Source organism: Ursus maritimus, unplaced genomic scaffold, assembly GCF_017311325.1.
Source record: "Ursus maritimus isolate PB19 unplaced genomic scaffold, ASM1731132v1 scaffold_31, whole genome shotgun sequence".
Taxonomy (NCBI): Eukaryota; Metazoa; Chordata; class Mammalia; order Carnivora; family Ursidae; genus Ursus; species Ursus maritimus.
The window spans coordinates 1,453,382-1,459,911 of NW_024425675.1; the positions used below are offsets into that span (position 1 = coordinate 1,453,382).

General features: G+C 31.9%; 1 pseudogene; it reads left to right on the forward strand.

Moving 5' to 3' along the window:
• Window positions 1-1,791: 1,791 nt before the first annotated feature.
• LOC103656521 lies at window positions 1,792-2,123 on the forward strand (annotated as a pseudogene).
• The last annotated feature ends 4,407 nt before the right edge of the window (window positions 2,124-6,530 follow it).

The window sequence follows — 6,530 nt, forward strand, 5'->3', positions numbered from 1 at the left end:
TGACTACTTTCTAACCTCCTGATTATACTATTAGTATTTATTTTAGTCTTTGAAAATATGATAGATGGAAAATACTATTTTGGTTTTGTTTTATTTGCATTTCTTTGCTTGCTATTGAAGTCAAACATCTTTTTATTCATTTATTATCCATTTTAATTTATTAATTTTTAATTCCATGCTATGTCTTGTGCTCAACGTTCCATTAAGATGTTCTTTCTTTACTTATCAACTTGAAAGAAATGTTTACATATCATAATTGGTCATTTGCATATAGACACCAGAATTTTTTCCACATTTGTGGTTTGCTTTCTAGTACTGTTTATAGTGGTTTTCTGCCATTCTGAAATTTTTGTTTTATCTTCTTCTGTTTTTATTTAAGGCTTTTGTTATGGTTTTTGCCAATCTATGAACATTTCGCTATGGTTTTACAGTTGGCCATGCATAGAAAGGCCTGACCCCATAGGATAATCGTTTGTATATCCACCAATTTTCATCAAGTGTTTTATAATTTTTTGGTAGTTTTAAATTTAGTTACAGTAGAAGTATGCCATAACATTGTCCATAAAATATGGTTAGCTTGCTTTGTAATACCATTAAATAAATAGTTCTTTTTACTTTATGGTTTAATGAGCCATAATATTATGGCTTATAATACTATATTTTAATACCATAATACTTATGGCTTGATGGGTCATATACTATATTTTTATCTATACTTGTCTCAATTTATTTTAAGATTATGGTCTGGTTCTACTCTAATCTACTTTTCTTAAAAAGATTTATTTATTTATTTTAAGAGAGGGAGAGAAAGAGAGAGAGAGCACACACTGAGGAGGGTTGGGACAGAGGGAAGAGAATCTTCAAGCAGACTCTTCGCTGAGTGCAGACCCCAATGTCCGGCTTCATCTCACAACCCAGGAAATCATGACCTGAGCTCAAACCAAGAGTCAGATGCTGAACTGACTGGAACACCATGCCTAATCTACTTCTAGAAAAATGTTGTTTATTTGTTATACCTTCATAATATGTTTTAATATGTGATAAAATGAATTATGTTTTTTCAAAATTTTCCTAACCATATTCTTTCATATTTATTCTTCAAGATTAAGTGTGATTTTATCAAAAATTAAACTACACCAAGAGTTTTTTAAATTAGAATTACGTATATAGATTAATTTTTAAAGATTTATACATTTAAATTATTTATTCTTACTATCCAGGAAAAAGCATGCCACTTCTTTTATTCAGCTTTTATTCTATAACATTCAATGTAGTTTCATAATTTCATATGTCTTATATGTCTTTTATTAAGTTTACTCTTAAATAATTTATAGATTATTTGCTATTGTGAATATGATGTTTATTTTTCTATTGTATTTTCTAACTGATATATAGGAAAGCTATTATGTTTTGGTATATTTACTAAATAAGTGGCCACCTATTTAAATTTTTATTAGTTCAAATGATTTTGCAATTGATTATCTTATGTTTTCTAGAATATAAAAAAAAATAGTAACTAATGGCAGGTTCATTCCAAAGTGAATGGATTCTTATTTCTTTTTATTCTCTTTTTATACCAGTTAGGACTTCCAGAAAATTGTTCACTGTAGAGGTGAAAGCAGGCATTGGTATTTTGTCCTTGCTATTAACAGAACGTCCTTGAACGTGCTTCCATTCAGCATGATATCTGCTCTTGGTTCAGACAAAACATCTTATTACATAATTGTACCTGGTTTACCATGGATTTGGTCTTTTAAAAAATTTTATAGGAATAGATGCTGAATGGCTGTCATGGCTGATTTGCTGAAGAAGACCATTGGCCTTGTGGGATTGACTATATGTGAAAGTCCACACTAGAGGCTAAGAATATTGTACACAAAGATTCTTACACAAATTCCTAAAAATGCAGCATATAGAAAGTATACAGAACAGATTACAAATGAGAAGCTAAGTCTAGTTAATGTGGAACCAGATATTAAGAAATTAGAAGACCAAGTTCAGGATGGCTACCTAGAAGAGGTGATTCTTCAGGCTGCAATGAACTAGGTCTGGCAAGAAAAATGATAGTGGAAGAGCCTTTAGTGGAAGAGCCTCCTGCCAACCAATGGAAATGGCCAATATAGTTATCATTAAATAACTACTGTGTTGATGGGAAACTAATGTAATTACATGTTCTGTTACATTAAAAAAAAAAAAGAATGGGGGCGCCTGGGTGGCACAGCGGTTGGGCGTCTGCCTTCGGCTCAGGGCGTGATCCCGGCGATCTGGGATCGAGCCCCACATCAGGCTCCTACGCTGGAAGCCTGCTTCTTCCTCTCCCACTCCCCCTGCTTGTGTTCCCTCTCTCGCTGGCTGTTTCTCTCTCTGTCAAATTAATAAATAAAATCTTTAAAAAAAACAAGAATGGTTGCTGAATTGTAACTAATGTTTATTTGTTTGTTTTTTAATTAGTCACATGGCCATCCGTTTTTCTCACTCATATGAGGAATCACATTACTATATTTGCCAGTGGTTAACCTGCCTTGCATTCTCGGACTAAGTAAAATCTATTATGTATAGTCTTCTTTTCTTTTTTCTCCTGTTATTTTTAATTAAGGTAATATTTGATACATGTAAAAGAACTTCAGCAATATATGTGTAAGTTATAAAACATAACTTCAAAAAACACTCTCAACAAATCTCCACCCCGGCGAGGAATAAGAGCATTTCCAGTATCTTATGTCTGTCCACGGATGTCAGCCTTTTGTCTGTGTCCTACCAAATTAACCACTATCCTGAAGTGCATTGTGTACTACATCCTCCAAGTACACTATCTGGTTGAACACGCTAATGATTTTTTTAGAAATGTTTTATCTATATTCCTCCATATTCATATGGGAATATACAGTGTTCTTTTCTATGATATCTTAGTGATTTTTAGAAGTATCAAGCCTCAGGAAATTGTAAAGCTTTCAATAGTACCCTAATATCATAGAATTTATCTGTTCCTTGAATGCTTGACAGAGCTCATTTTTAAAACCAAAGGTTTAGGAATAAATTCTTTTGTGACTTGTCTCATTCTTTATACTTTTTATTCTACTAAGGAGTGCTTTACTTTGTTATCACTTGTTTTGTTTGGGAGTTTTCTTTTTAAATCTTATCGCTTCACTTTGAGTGACTTATATTTCATACATACCCTCCCCACACACACAAATACATTAGCCCAAAATTTAAATTAATGTTTGCTTTTTATTAACGATGTCTATATAGTCTAATTCTTAATGGCAGAACATGAATTTTCATTTGGCTTTCTTGTTAGATTTTCTAGCTCTGGAGTTTATCTATCAATTCTATTAAGGTCTCCATTTAATTTATTAATTGTTTTATTCCTTTTTAAGTCAACAAATTGTTCTCTCTTGGTTCTGGAGTTGATTCTTAATAGTGAGACCCTTTATTCAAACAAATTGTTACCAAAAACTTCAATTCAAGAGAAAAAAAAAGGTAGTGATGTGCTGGTATAAACAAAATGGGGACCTAGAATCACACAGACAATAGAGACTGATAACAAATGCTGAAGATTATAGTATATACTGTTTTTCACTGCTATGAATTTTTAAATGGCATGAAATGTTGGTTTTTGTTCTCTCATTGAACCAATAAATATGCGTTTAAAGGGTGTTTAAAAAATTATTTTCCAAAGGAAAATGTCTTTTAACCTTTACTTGTGAATTTACAGCTCTGTTGCAAGGGCTACCCAGCCTGTGTGATTCTGATTAGGTTTGTCTATGTGAGGTTGCTTTGCGGCTTGTGAAAATAGTGTTTTGTATGTTTCAAACTACGCATTGGGGAATGTATTCATGTTTTCTTTATTACCAATTTTTATAAATACATCATAAATATTTAAAAATAACATGTTTTCTTTGTGAAGTAGATTATCTGTGTTTTTTAAATTAACATAACTACATTACTCAGATCCTGTATTACAGTAGTTTTTTCAACTTCTTTGCCACAAACTCCTGCTTGGTATATCAAATTATACAGTGTCTATAATCTCAAAAATTATATTTATCATCAATTTTATTTTACTAATAATCCAATTCATTTTGAAATTTCAAATAACATGTAAAAATGGTGTGAGATTTTTATATTTATCAAAAAGGGGCATGGATTTTTAAAACCATTAGAGTTACTACTTAACATTTTTGGTTACTTAATTGGTAAAGTATAAGACAAATATATTATACATTCTTACTTTGAGATCATACAGTTTCTCCTTATATTTATGCAAGTTATTCCTTTCAATATGGTAGAATACTTTAGGTTCATAGTGGTACATTTCTGCTCATCTTCATTCTAAACCATATCTTCTATCTCAAAATAACATTCTTTTCTCACATTTAATATGTGTCTAGTTTGAATTCTTCTCTGTTTGATGTTGCTATTGCTCACCTGCTTTCTGTTGGTCTTCACTTGTGTCGTATAGCATTGTTCTTTCATTTTTGTTTGAAGAGTGATGTCTTAGAATATATATGGACATTCTTTCTATTAATATAAAGTCCTAATTTTTCAATAGAGTAATTTTTACCTACATTTATTTTAATAAGTGTTTTTTATTTCAGACTTCTCATGTTTTTCTTTATTAAAATGTCTTGTTTACTTTTTTGTATTTTTCCATATTAATTCATTACATCACTCAAAATATTCATTAAGCATCCATGTGCCAAATGCCATTGCCCAATTTCTTCTTCCCCTAATGATAACTGTAACAGTGATAACCAACATTTATTAAAGGATAAATAAAATAGGTATTGTCCCCAAATTTCAACGTATATTAACCGATTTAATGCTACATTAAGTTGGTACCATTAATATACCCATTTTGAAGAGGAAAAAAGTGATGAAAAATATTCAGAGACCACTTAAGGTGAGTAGTTCTGTAAGTGGTGGAGTCGGGAAATGGAATTGGATAGTCTGACTCCAGAGGTCTCTAATTTGGAAGTTCTGTTTTCTATTTTTATTCCACTGGCTATTTCATCTTTAAGCATATTTGCACTTATATTTAGCAACATGAAAATGGAAGCAAAATTTGTGTCAATTTTCTTAAAATTACCATCACTATCTTTTTCCTAAGAGTCTGGGTCCAGTTCACCCTGTAGACTCTAAACTCCATGCTCTGTCTTTTCCACCACACACCTGGCACACAATAAATAATTGTGAATGTTACATAGATGTACAGCCATCAGATTTACCTATTTGGTTTTGTGAGATATCCAACTTGTTCTTCATTGCTTCTATTGGGTTACTTAGTTTCTTAAATAACCTTCATCTTCTATCACTTTACATATTTTCAGGTCACTCCATTCTGATATAGTTAGAACTGTCACTTGAATCTCCAATATTTTTTCCATTCCCTGTAGTAATATGTTTCTGACTTGCTTGAATGATTCTTCTTCTTAGACTATATCCCTTATACAGGAATCAAAGAATAAAATATCTCATGATTTCACTTTACAAGATTTGGGTAAACACTTGAAATTTTTTTTCCTGTATTCAAAAAGAAACAGTACTGCATGAATAATAGGTAGAAAATCTAGACAAACTGTTTTTTGACCAATGGCTCACACTAAAATATGTGTAATTTCATTAAAAGAATGTTACATAGTTTTGTTTACCAAAACCACATAAATGTATCAATGATGCTATAAAATATTTATCCCTTAAGTATTTACTATGCCACAGCTTCAGATAATCCCATTTTAGATATAAGAAAACAGAGAAGGGTACCAAATAATTAATCATTTCAAATGTAAGAATTGCCTCTGCGGTCAGCAGTCACACACCATCGCAATTCACCTCAGTACACGTAAACTGGGTCACAATCTCCTCACCTCATTTATATACTCAGTGTAGCCATCGTACACACATGAAAATATTCTGTTCTGCTGATTTTCTCCCAACTTATGAAAAGTACATTATTGGCTCCTTTTCTCCTTCTCATTGACATGTCATTTATATCATTTGCTTAATGTTTCATATGGGTTTTAGGAACTTCATAGCCAGAATATTTTTGCTAACTAGACAAAGAACATAGCTCTTTTCAAATTGCAGGTTAAGTATCCTGTTTGGGGTTGGTACAGAAAGAACAGGCAGAGAAATGCCCTCTTGGCTGGAAGAAGGGACAAGAATTGAGTACACATTATAAAAGCAATTATTCCCTTTGCTGTAGAGTGTACAGAGAGAAAAGTAAGGAGGCCAAAGAATTACTAAAAAGGAATTTGCTGCTTCAGTGACCCTGTTAGATACCTGTTAAGACCTTTTGCTTCCTCTACCGTTTCTAACTAAATCTCGGCAAAAAAGAGAAATCTAAAGAAATGGTGGGAATTATGTTAGAACTGGGCATTTTCTTCTTCAGTGTCACTGTAGCTTTATTCCCTGGCAGCATAATTGTAACTAATTAGAATCTAGTTAGATACAGAGACAGCATTAAAACTCTTTGCTTATTTTTTTTTTTCTCTTGATGGTCACAGTTTGTGCTTATATCTGTTCAGGGC